The sequence below is a fragment of the Watersipora subatra genome, chromosome 10, assembly GCF_963576615.1.
Source record: "Watersipora subatra chromosome 10, tzWatSuba1.1, whole genome shotgun sequence".
In the NCBI taxonomy this organism is placed as follows: Eukaryota; Metazoa; Bryozoa; class Gymnolaemata; order Cheilostomatida; family Watersiporidae; genus Watersipora; species Watersipora subatra.
The window spans coordinates 2,187,994-2,199,347 of record NC_088717.1 but is presented as its reverse complement, the minus strand read 5'-3'; positions in this window follow the sequence as shown (position 1 = coordinate 2,199,347).

The following is an 11,354-nucleotide window of genomic DNA, read 5'->3' as shown; positions in this document are numbered from 1 at the left end:
ATCTGTAAATCAATATGGGAGAAGCTAGGAAAGCCAAACCTAAAACCTACTACAGTTAACTACAAATCAGCCTCAGGGCATCTCATAGAGACGCTTGGCAGATGTGAGCTAACTGCCCAATTGGATGCACAGAAAGAAGTCAGACTACCATTTGTGATTAGTGCTGTACAAGATCTCAACCTACTAGGAAGAACTGCTATACAGCAACTAGGCATCTCTATTGATGACAAGCTACAACAGAACCTTGTATCAACAATCACAGAGAACCAGCCAGATGGGAGGTTACAAATCAAGTGTAAGGAGATGTGCAAAGAATTTCCAGAAATATTCAAAGACGAGCTAGGATGTCTCAAGAACTTTGAACTAGAGATAAACTTCAAACCTTCAACAAAGCCAGTCTTCTGCCGACCCAGACCAGTTCCTATTGCCTTGACAGAAGAGCTCAACCAAGCATACGAAGCAGGTGTAGCTAAAGGCATATGGGAACCAACTCAATTCAACCAGTATGGAACACCAGTTGTACCTGTACGCAAATCTACAACAGGTCAAGCTGCAGGGAAGATCAGAGTATGTGGAGACTACTCCAAGACTATCAATAATCAGCTAGAAACACATAGGAAACCTATCCCACTACCAGAAGATCTAATCAGAAAACTAGGTGGAGGCTATTGCTACACAAAGATTGATTTAGCAGATGCCTACAATCAAATATTGTTGACACCAGAAAGTCAACGACGACTAGCACTATCAACACACCGAGGAGTACTACTACAGAAGAGGTTGCCCTTTGGCATAAGCTCAGCACCAGGGTATTTTCAAGAAATCATGGAGCAACTGACACAAGACCTCCCAGGAGTAGCAGTATACCTAGATGATATACTAGTGAGTGGAGCCAATGCAGAGAGCCATCTACAAAACTTACGTCGACTTCTTCAAAGATTAGAAGAAAGAGGGCTCAGATGTAGAAAAGACAAGTGCTGTTTTGCTCAACCTACAGTAGAGTATCTGGGACACAAACTCACTTCAAAGGGAATCACTAAAGGAAAGAAGGCAGATGCAGTACAACAGATGCCAGTCCCAACAGACTTAACTCAGCTAAGATCTTTCTTAGGAGCTACACAATTCTACAGCAAGTTCATACCCAATCTGTCACAACTCACAGGACCATTGCACAAACTGACACGCAAAGGAGAGACCTGGAAGTGGGGCACTGAACAAGAAAAGAGCTTCAGCAAACTGAAAGATATGCTATCAACTGATAGTGTCTTAGCACACTTCAACCCAGATCTTGACATTGGAATCTCATGTGATGCTTCATAAACTGGACTGGAAGCTGTACTATTTCATCGTTATCCTGATGGAAGTGAGAGACCAATAGCCAATGTTTCAAAAACACTGACCAGCACACAGAGGAAATATGGACAAATACAAAAAGAAGCTCTCTCAATCATATTTGCTCTAAAGAAGTATCACCAGTACCTGTATGGTCGACGGTTTATCTTGGTAACTGACCACAGACCTCTTCTCACACTTCTAGGACCTACCAAAGGAGTTCCAGCTCTAGCAGCCAACAGACTAGCAAGATGGGCACTGGTACTAAATCAGTATGACTACACCATAGAATACAGATCTACCCAGCATCATCAAAATGCAGATGTCCTCTCAAGACTGCCAGTTGGACCTGATAAAGAGTTTGATGCAAAAGAAGATGAGGATGATGTTGATACAGTATGCACTATTCACACTATTGGACAACAGCTCAACTCTACAGACTACAATGTTCTAGCAAAGGAGACAAAGAAAGACCCAACACTAGCCACAGTAATGCGCTACACAGCAGAAGGATGGCCTGGTAACAAAGAGATGAAGGAGACTCAGCTGTCACTCTTCCACAAGATCTCAGATTCACTTTCTATCACTGAAGGTTGTCTTCTATATGGCAACAGAGTAGTCATTCCTGTCAAGTTACAACAGGAAGTATTAAAGATCCTTCACCTTGGACACTTTGGAATGGAAAGAATGAAGAAGCTAGCTCGAACTGCTGTCTATTGGCCTCGCATTGACTCTGATATAGAGGAGACAAGCCGACAGTGCACTGCCTGTGCTGAACACCAGAAGCTTCCACAGAAGTATCCTATACATCCCTGGATGCTACCTGAGAAGCCATGGAGTCGTCTTCACTTAGATCATGCAGTGAACTTCATGGGCAGCCAATGGCTAGTGATGATAGATGCCTACTCAAAGTATCCATGCGTACACAGGACGTCATCTACTTCTACCAGAGCTACCACAGACATCTTAGAGGAGATATTCGCACACTTTGGATACCCTCACACCATAGTCACTGACAATGCTACCAGCTTCACCTCAGGAGAGTTTCAGCAGTGGTGTCAAGAGAGAAGTATTGTTCACCTCACTGGAGCACCCTACCATCCAGCTACAAATGGCGCAGCTGAAAGACTAGTACAATCCTTCAAACAAGCCATGAAGAAATCGTCACTCTCACCTAAATCTGCACTACAACAGTTCCTGATGCACTATAGAAGGACACCACTTCCTACAGGATACTCTCCCAGTCAGCTGCTGAATGGAAGACAGATGAGATGCAAGATTGACACCCTATTGCCATCACCCGCACACATAGCACAGTTTCATCAATCCAGAGAAGTCAACCGATCGGCAGAAAAGACAGTTAGCAAGATACACAGCTACAATCTTGGAGCACCATGCTATGTCTTGTATCATGGACCTAGACGCAACAGACAACCTAGATGGGTTCCAGCCATTGTTATTAAGAGATATGGAACTCGTAGTCTCAATGTCAAAGTGGTACCAAAGGGACCTACTTGGAGAAGACATGTTGAGCAACTCAGACCAAGATACTCAACAGAAGAAGATCAAGACCCTGGAGATAAACCTGATATAACAGAGGAGACAAAACTGCAACTACCAGCCCCTACAACTGTAACAGAGCAACCTCCGTCTAGAAGAAGACCACGCAACCCTCGTCTACCTGATGGAGATGAGTATAGCAGAGACAAACCCCGAAGGTCTAAGAGAACCAGAAAGAACCTTTAGCTTAGTGAGGAGGTGTCATGCAAGTGCCAAGTATTACTGGTACTTTGCCAACAAACATTATGCTTTTTAGCTAAAGCTTTATACAAGCTAATATTATATAGTACTGTCTCATTATAGCTATTAATAATGCTTGTAGCTTTTTACAAAGCTTTTCTATGACCAAACATATAAATACTTGGGTTTTCTGTTATCAAATCAGTTGTCTCTGGAGTGTGCAATAAACCATTTCTCTAATTTAATACTCTATTTAATTGCTTCTGTGCAGAAACATAACACTTCTTTATTGCAATAGCTCTTGTTCTGTTTATGTGTCCTTGACAGAAATCTTTCACAATTGATTCTTTATCTATTTCAACATCTTTATATATGTGTAATATTAGACGATTATTTAGACGAGCCTGCCCCATAGTGCTCCTCATCGTTATTTTGATTTGCTTCAATGCAAAAGGATCTCTCACTCATTGCATTAGTCGCGGGCAAAACCAATAATAGATTAGTGAGCCTCTCCACATTATCGCTAGTTGCGCTAGAGCGCTAGTAATTAGTAGTTGGAGATTCCAAATGAATGAGCTTAGACTGCAATTCTTAGTACTCAGCCAGCGAAAATCACTAAAAAGTTGGGAATACGGGCCTGCAGATAAGTAAACAAGTTCGTTTTGGAAAGCCAAGCAAAGTTGGCTATATTTTATTACTCATTAAATGCATCACTGGTTTACCCTGACCACATGTTGCCACCCAGGGTTTTTTGATGACGCACCCTTTACTGTCCCCCATCTCAGTATGGTACAGACTTATTAATGAGAATCAACTATCGTATCTAATGTATTTGCTAGTAGAAAGTTTTTCTCTGTGAAGTTACTGTAAAACCTCTATCTGACTGCTACCTTTATTTGAATGCCATCTCTAAGCGATTGTCACTATAGGATAAAGGGTTGTCAAATACACCGCCACTGTTTCATTAAATGCCACCTCTAATTGACTACCGTATTGACATTCTTTGATCTTTGCGATTCCATAACTGAGAATGAGTAATAGAATTCCATAGAGAGTGATAGAATTCCATAGAGAGTGATCAGTAGAAAAGCGTCAAAAAAATGGTAATAATAATGACTCGGTTACATCAATAACAAATAATTCTTTTGTTGTTGCTGTAGGTTGCCATGAGTTTTGTGACGGTTTACCTGGAAATATCAATCGTCACAATAATCAGAACTACAATCTAATTCGAAGTCACTAAAATATAAATTGAATCTATTCATTTCAGATTCGCCCATAATGTGGTTTACAATCCAACCTCAAGACTCTAAAGGCCCATGCACACTATTACTCAAATAAACCTTTAGCTGTGGGATGGACCACAATGATTAGCTGTTTTGACGTCACCAATGATAAGGTGTACGCACTATGACGCCACCAATGATAAGGTGTACACACTATGACATCACCAATGATAAGGTGTACACACTATGACATCACCAATGATAAGGTGCAAACACTATGACGTCACCAATGATAAGGTGTACGCACTATGATGTCACCAATGATAAGGTGTACACACTATGATGTCACTAATGATAAGGTGTACACACTATGACATCACCAACGATAAGGTGTACACACTATGACGTCACCAATGATAAGGTGTACACACTATGACGTCACCAATGATAAGGTGCACACACTATGACATCACCAATGATAAGGTGTACACACTATGACATCACCAATGATAAGGTGTACACACTATGACGTCACCAATGATAAGGTGTACACACTATGACATCACCAATGATAAGGTGTACACACTATGACATCACCAATGATAAGGTGTACACACTATGACATCACCAATGATAAGGTGTACACACTATGACATCACCAATGATAAGGTGTACACACTATGACATCACCAATGATAAGGTGTACACACTATGACATCACCAATGATAAGGTGTACACACTATGACATCACCAATGATAAGGTGTACACACTATAACGTCACCAATGATAAGGTGTACACACTATGACGCCACCAATGATAAGGTGTACACACTATGATGTCACCAATGATAAGGTGTACACACTATGACGTCACCAATGATAAGGTGTACACACTATGACATCACCAATGATAAGGTGTACACACTATGACGTCACCAATGATAAGGTAGACGCACTATGATGTCACCAATGATAAGGTGTACACACTATGACGTCACTAATGATAAGGTGTACACACTATGACGTCACCAACGATAAGGTGTACACACTATGACGTCACCAATGATAAGGTGTACACACTATGAGCGATCAACTGCTGGTGATCACTAATCAACAACCCATTGAAATTACGAAATTCCATTCCTGATATCTTTAGGTCCTTTTGTTATCTTTTAATTATCTGATTATGTAACTCAGAACCTCCAGGTTTGCAGACAAGCATTTACCGAATGCACTACTGTCCAACTGGCTATACTATGAAATTATTTGGGTACATACCTATTACACATGCCAATCTCTCATAGCTTCACACTCAACACTGCAGCTAGAGTTGCGCGTGAAGCCATCCCAGAACAAAAACCCGTGCCCATACGCGAAGAAAATGCTTAAACTCACTTAGCCATCAAGATTATGGTAATCAGTATAGATCGAGCTGTAGTAAACACTTCAAGCGGTACAGTATAGATTATACAGAAATAAACACAGTACACGGAATTAAACACAGTACCACAGAAGTAAACATAGTACGCAAAAATGAACACAGTATACATAAATAAACAAAACACCTTCGTTTAAAAGTTAAAATGGTAAATATTGTCTACGTTAATTAAAAATAAATTTTATGTGCAAAAACGTTTTTATGATCCGCACAACACCAGACATTTTGCTAGTAGGTCACTATAGCTGATTTTGCCAGACACCTAAATAATTTATTTTAGCAAACTGAAACAACATATTAGTTATATAAAAAGTGTAAATGTAAAAATTTAGCAGTGATACAATGTCCAATACAATGTTACAATGATATAATTGTTGACAAACGATTCAAATCTGTAATAAAATCTAAAACAAATAAACATGCTTGAGGTAGTCAAAACTGTCTTCAGGTGATGCTAAGTCAGTTGAAATCCCAAAGACTATAATATTGTAGGCACCTGGTTGAGTTTGTCGAGGAGAAAATTGGGCACCAAGACTACAGTTAGAAATTGTTTAGCAGGCTTCTGAGAAGAGAAAAGATTTGGGCAGTGTGGCAGTCTCCTAAACCACAGGCAGTATCATTGGTGCATGGATAAACTACCAGAGATGGCCAAGCCAAGAGGAATAGTACCAGAAATTTATATGCAGAGTAGCTAGTTGAAATATTAATAATTTATATGAATGATCAATTGGATGATTTGATGAAATTGTATAATTGGAGTGTTGAGTGTGAAGCCATGAGATATTGGCACGTGTAATAGGTATGTACCCAATTTATTTCATATGTAACCAGTTGAACAGGAGTGCGTTCGGTAAATGCTTGTCTGCAAAACTGGAGGTTCTGTGTTCGAATCCAGTGTGCAGTAGATTTTTCATTCCAAAAACTTTATCACCATAACTGGTTACATGAATAGACAGACAGAATGCAGACAAATACTGATATTTTTATATATAGATAGCTCCAAAGCACTAGTTCTTTAGCCTAGCATGCATGCATCACCTGGATAGCAACTTCCCTATGTAATTCAGCTGCATAACTCAGATTGACTAATTTCTCCTTTTATGGTTATTATCCTCGATTCAACGCGATATGACTGGTTTGGCTTTTTCAGTTTGAAGCTGTTTTTGAAACAATTTAAATAGGTGTTTATCTGTGTCTAAAGTGAAAGAAAACCAAGCTTATTGCTGATTTTCAGCAGTGGCCAAGTACTTGTCTTCTCACTGAAGTGCTTTTCTTAAGCTTTCTAGAGTGTCGTATAACCTAAACAAAACTTACGTATAACTCAACCGCAAAACATTTTACCACTGTTGGCTGCGCAGGTAATGTGAGGTCATGTTACCGTACGTAGAAAAATCCACTGCAAGCATGCATTTCCTTAAGATAACTGGAAAATCTATGAATGAAATATTTTCACATTGTTATCTTAATAAAACAATGGAAAGTTCAATGCAAATTTGATGAGTTAATGGAATATTTTTTCAAATTAATGAAAGATGGAAAGTTCAATGGAAATTTGATAAGTACAACTTGAGTTGGAATGCCCGAATTTCATCATTAATTTTCAAAGTTTCGTAAAACATTCTTTTCATCGCTTCAGTCTGCGTCATAAACTTTGACAAATGTCTAAATTTAACACTATAAATGCTTCAACTATTGGCTATGCTATCATTTGTAAAGTAATAAGTCTTTGTGCAAGCAACATGAGCATTTTAACTACAAACTTTGCTGTTTTGCTCAGTCTAGTCAGCTGTGCCACAGGGCAGCAGAGGCAAGCCGATAGACATGGTGTTGAAAATGCGGAGTGGTGCAAAACGCAGGGAGCAATTCTACCACCAGAAAACGTAATGAACAAGCAACTTCACCAAGCTTTGCATGACTACAAGACAGGCCGTTCAAGTTTTGAACGGTTTGACTCACATAAATTGAGACGTGAGAACACAACTATCGATTGTCCAGCAAACCAGACAGACCCTAAGCGCTTTCAACCAATTAAACGCTATCGAGCATTAATACCCTGGTAAGTAATAACAATTTCATAACTAGCAAGCATTAGTAATATAATGGTACCAATTCTTTCTTTAGTAATCATTCTTAAATTATGAGTTTAAATATTTATACGCTATATAAATTAATACATGTTAATATATGCTTTAAATGTTTAAACCTTATATGTGTAAATTTCTACTAGTTCCATGAAAAATTTACCACTTTCCAAGCTCTGTGTATGTCTATAATGTACATACAGTAGATGCACCTATAACGCAAACCTTCTATAACGCAAACCTTCTATAACGTAAACCTCTTATAATGTAGAAATTATGTAGTTTTCGCTTCGTACTCAGTGAGAAATTCTGTTTAATGTAAAGTGTTTAGTCGGTGCAAGTTCTCAAATTCTATTTTAAGAAAAAGAATCTCATAGTTAGTCTTTAAATTGGCACTTTCTCAATTGGCATGCTTCGGAGAGCAGCAAACGACGTATAGCATATAGGGGTATCTCTATTATATGTAATAGTACCCTGACAGGCTATAGTGTGCCTTGAAAAATCGTCAGGCATGTTGATAAACCACAGATAGGGAGTAGCTGCACCATTATTCTAAAATACTTAAAGACGATCGCTTGAAACTCGTTAAAGTTTCGGCATAGCAAGCTGAATGTCACGAGTTGGAATCCCGTTGAAAGATATTTTTTATCCTAACCTCCAACCCTGGCAATGGATAGATGGACAGACAGAGAGCGTTCTTATTATAGTAAAAAAAATTTGTTCTCCGACGTCTTGTAGACTTTGAAATTATTCTTATTATTCTTTCTTTGCAGAAAAGACTTTGCTGTTTAAAACAAAGAAACAAAATTGATGAAAAATTACCGGAATCATGGACCCTATTCCAAGTGAAAGTAATAAGAAAAATGTGAAAAGTTGTTGATACAAACCAATTATACATTGTACTACAGTTATTGTACATTAAATTAAAAAGCTAAGTCTAGTTTTTTTCTTGTTTAAAAGGCTAAATGGCTGAGTTTGGGAGAATCTTAAAAGGAATTAGGCGAATCACATGTGTTTTACTGTTCGTATAATATGAAACCCTTATAACGTACATGATCCCAAAATGGATAATTCACGCTGTAGGAACATTTACTTTACTGTATAAAATACCCTAAAATAGCTGACAATTTTGCTGTTGACAAATAAATTAAGGGAGCTTTGAAGAGATAGAATAACATTTTTGCAAAATTTGAACTCAAATTGTATGTTTAAGTTAAACTTTTAAAATATGACTTGCGATGACAGCTGCTTAGATGAATTCATGACGTTTTAACTAACCAACATACCGTAAAACCTCTAATTGAAGGCCATGGCACTCCGTTTTTAACTCCTCTTTCATAGTGGCAGCCAAATAGAGGTGGCGTTCAAATAGAGGTTTTACGGTATGTATATGTATTACATAAAAGTATCGGTAAATGCAAAACTGTTTTGAAACTGTAAGTTTAACATTTGACACCAAACATTTGACTAACATCTCCAGTTGTACACGCGCAACAAAATAATATACTCGTCGTATTAAATTATGTTTTTTTACAAAATAATATATTCTGATATCATGACACAGAAAAAGTTCTCCTAAGTGTGACTAGGACATCTGGTGATAACAGAAAATACAAAAGATTCTTAGATTCAAGTGGAATAAAAAGTAATGACTATGGTTGATACAGCTCTTACGACTGCACAAAGCGACTGGCAACCTAAAATGTTTTATTATAACGAGCGAGAGTTATGTCCACACAAACGTACACTGGAGATTTCCCAATATTCAAAATGCATCTACTAAATCCTTTTGAGAACTCCCACTTTAATATCACTCTGAGCCAACTTAAATTTTTGCAAAGTTGAAAAAAAACTCAAAAGCACTATGAATTTCACTTGTCGTCTGCAAGATGCTGTAAATATTGTTGTAGGGAAGTAGTCACTATGGTTGCTACTGAAGGGACAATCATCTGGCCTACAAAAATAGAGACAGCGCTTAAATGTGAGAGATTTCACTGTCGGATTGGTACAATGATGATGGTAGAAAGCCACATCCAGACTGGTCTTCTGCTGGAGCGGGAAAACCGATGTGAGAGAGATGAGACTGATACGCTGTATTGGACCCTCCAACCCAAAACATATAATTATAGCAAAGGATATTTCTGTGCAAATATCATCCGCAGCCAAAAGTAACATCTAACAACTCTAGAAAATTAACTTTTTCTGTAATTTATAAACCCTCTTCATAAGTTTTTTTTTATCTATGGAAGGGTGTACTAACACTGTCTTAGTGCACCTATGGAGGAGTGTGCCAACATTATCTCTCTACCATTTATGTAGATGCCTACCAGTGTTATCTTTGCACTGTATTGTGCAATGATATACAACTCATATATATATATATATCACATCATATCATTCATTGCATATCGTGTTGCAATGAAATGCAGTAATATACAATTATTTGAATTATAATTGTCTGTTTGAAAGTAAGTATTTAAGTTTTAATTTTAAAGCAAATTATATGTTTATTTTATTTATATTTATTTAGTTTATTGTATTAAGAGTACTTTTTTATAGTATTATGAGTGCTTAACGTTCTCACAGAATTAGTATTGATTTATTGTTAAGTTGTTAGTGTAGCAGACGAAGAATGACAAATAAAACTCCCTACAGATTACCTGCTGAGATAAAACAGTTTACTCAAAAAACTTGTGGCTGAATACTATCATGAGAGCGCAAGGCATTTTTTATTGAAGGCTATATAGTAAGGTGTAAAAGCAGTTGTGCTGTAACTCAGACAAAACATTATTTTGAACTCGAAAAATACAGAAAGAGTCCACTTTCATCCGTCTGCAGATCTGCACACTATTACAAGATTTAATAAATGCTTTATGTTCAACATAACGCTCACTATGCTTACTATTTTCGGGGTTTTACGGTTGCACCAGAAGAGTCATTATTCAACCGCCTTTACAGTTGATAGCAGAGCAATATCTGTATGATTAGAAAGGACTTGGATATTTGACAGTCATCTGACATGCTGCCAGACTTTACAGAAAGTAGAGGTCATATATTATCAAAGTGCCTATTTGTGACATTCCAGAAGCATAGCCGATTCACTTGAAGTACATGTACAACTATGTACTAATGCCCAGTGAGCAGCATTGCTGCAGTGGCGGTCTTTCTTACTAAACAGCGTGCATTCCTGGATGCAGTGGGAGTGTTGCTAAGACAAATTTCTCAGTGCTAGTAAGAGCTAGTACCAGATGCACTAGGAGTTGCATTACACTGTAAACAGCTAAATACATAAACAGAACATTTTCATAAAAAACTTATAACAGAATCAAGTATTGAATTGATTTTGGCGCAGCCACAACACAATTGCAAGAAATGCTGCTAACGCTGTTAAACGTTCATGGCATAATCGTTTACTACAGCCCCTATATATTGAAGTCCGATATATAAATCTCTGCAATGGACTTCCATTTCTGCCTGACATTGCCTTTTGAAAGTTGTATACCATTAGAAGGAGTGAGAGTTTTGAGTGGTAAAA